This window comes from Lygodium microphyllum, chromosome 17 (genome assembly GCF_053477565.2).
Source record: "Lygodium microphyllum isolate KBCC chromosome 17, Lygodium_microphyllum_v1.1.10, whole genome shotgun sequence".
Classification (NCBI taxonomy): Eukaryota; Viridiplantae; Streptophyta; class Polypodiopsida; order Schizaeales; family Lygodiaceae; genus Lygodium; species Lygodium microphyllum.
The window spans coordinates 92,349,425-92,351,822 of NC_141151.1; the positions used below are offsets into that span (position 1 = coordinate 92,349,425).

Genomic DNA, 2,398 nt, shown 5'->3' on the forward strand with positions numbered 1-2,398 from the left:
GAAGATTCTGTCACGCCAGATACCATGTTGATGTCATACATGTATCTACGAGGAGACTTGTTAATTTCAGATGAGGTGGATATGGCATGGTATGTGGGGGATGTGGTCTTACAGGCTGTTTTGTATGTCAACCATTTGGAGTTGCGCATCGCTAACATGTTCCAGAGTTATTCCTCCAACGTGGCTGATTGTCATGATAATTCGTGGCATCCCATGATTGATTCTGTGGTCCTGAATCAAAGACAAAACACAGCTCCTACCTCTGCCCAGAGTACTAATCAACTGAGGATGGATCTCTTAGCCTATCTTTCAAAACATAATCCGTTTGATGCTACCTTCTTTGATGCCTATCATCGACGATCTCTCTTAGGACCTTCTGTTCCTACCCTCCTCTATTACCAACAAATGGCTCACCGCTATGCTATATATCTTTCCCTTTGTCAATCTAATTCCACCACTATTTTACCCCTTCTTTTCCAACCTTCATCTTTCCCTCAAATTCCCATTTTTACATACTGCTCCTTTATTGAGGATAGGGTATTTTCCCCTTCTCCGCCCTGTCCTTCTCCATCCATTCATGTACCCTCCACATTTCCTATTTATCAGTTAACACCCTTCCTTAGTGATTCCCTCCAAATTTCTGCCACTCCTTCTTTAACCTTTTCTTCCTTTTATGATTTTTCCTATCCCTCACTTCATCCACTCTTCCTTATTCCATTACCCTCTCCTAACACTTCTATATCTCAACCACCTCAGTTGGTTAGTGACTGTGACGGGTTTGATAATCAGATTTCTAGAAGACGGGGATGGAGTTTGGATGATTGCCTTACAGGACCTCAGATCAATTGGCCAGTAATTCCAGGAGAATGGACAGCTTCCAGTCAAGCTTATCAGAACTATGTTCATTTTGCTCAGTAGTATTCACAGTCTGCAGATCCCTCAGTGAGATTAACTGCTCACTTTGCTTGGTACCTGGCGTATATGCATAGGCACTCTCATAATGATTCCAAGCCTATTCCAAAGTTGTGCATGAATGTCAATGTGAGCATTGATTCCCAACAGCTGGATATATTGTATTTTCATGCCCTTTGTTTGCCAAGCAGATACTTGGTCCTGTTGGAAAGGATGTGCTGTCTCCAGTTTTTTCAAAATCCTCCCAAAAACTTTGTAGATGAATCCTTGTCTATGGATCGTTTCCGCCAACATCAATCTTTTAAGAGGGATCATCTTCATTGATACCTTTCCAATGTACAGTGAATGTTTTTTAATGAAAATCTCTCTTTTTGGAGGAGTCATTCAGATGGTTGTGTTGTGTATTAGTGTTTGTGTTGTGAGTTCATTTGTGTAATACGAGAGTGGTGGTTTTCTATTGGATTGGATTTCGTGTACGAGCTACATTTTGGAGATTTGTGGTGATGGGGTCGTGGTTGCAGAGTTGAAGTTGATGATGATGAAGGAGAAGCAAACTCTTATATCCTTTACAAATTTGTTGTGATTTCTAGTTTGATAAGAGGTGTTAATGTGTAACGGGTTTTCCTTTCTTTGTATTTTTATATCAGAAACAGGTTAGAAGTTGGGGTCATGGTGGATGGATTCTTTTTGAAGAGATATTGAAGATTAAAGTTGAGCTTTTCCCTGAACTTGTATTCCCTTTTTCCTGGGTCGCGAGGACGCTTCCTTATTAAGTGTGGGGATATGTTGAGTGTTGAAATGACTTGTTTTTTGGCTGATTTTTGTTGTTTTTGAGAGCTGAATGGTTGATTTTATGAGATGATTGATTGGTTTAGAAGTGGTTTGAGAGTGTTTTGGATGATATTGATTGAGTTTTGGAAGATCATGATGTTTATTAGTGGTTCTGTGATGTTCTGATAGGTTCTGATTGGTTCTGTATACCTTCTGTTTTGTTCTGTTTTGCTCTGTTTTGTTCTGATTATCTTCTGTAAAGAGGGATGGAGTATTGATTGATGAAGATTGAGATCTTGTGAAAGTTTATTGAATAGTTTTTGAGAGTTTGGAATGGTTTGAGAATGAGTTATGTGGTTTTGATGACCTTCTGTAACCTTATGTAGGTCTTCTGTAGAGCCTCTGTCTCTGCTCTGTCTCTGCTCTGTCTCTGTTCTGTTCTGTTCTGTACTGTAGCTGTTCTGGTACTGTTCTGTGACTGTTCTGTATGCTTTTGTATGTGTTCTGATGGATGAGAGTGTAGCTTGGAAAAGTTTTCTAGCCTTGGAAAGAGGGAATACAAGTGCAAAAGAGCTGAAAGAAGTGAAAGAAGTAGCTGCTGAAGACTCAAATGAAGACTAGAGTGAAGTGACAGTAGTGAGCTATGAAAGGACACTGTAGTGGCTCTGGTGACTCTTCATATCAGACATACCTCTTGGGAGGGGTATCCACGACC

General features: G+C 40.2%; 1 non-coding gene across 1 annotated transcript; it reads left to right on the forward strand.

Moving 5' to 3' along the window:
- The first annotated feature begins 1,576 nt into the window (after positions 1–1,576).
- Positions 1,577–1,644, forward strand: LOC148022141 (small nucleolar RNA SNORD36). Its single transcript, XR_015694531.1, has one exon. It is a non-coding gene; the product is annotated as a small nucleolar RNA SNORD36 (small nucleolar RNA).
- Positions 1,645–2,398: the final 754 nt, after the last annotated feature.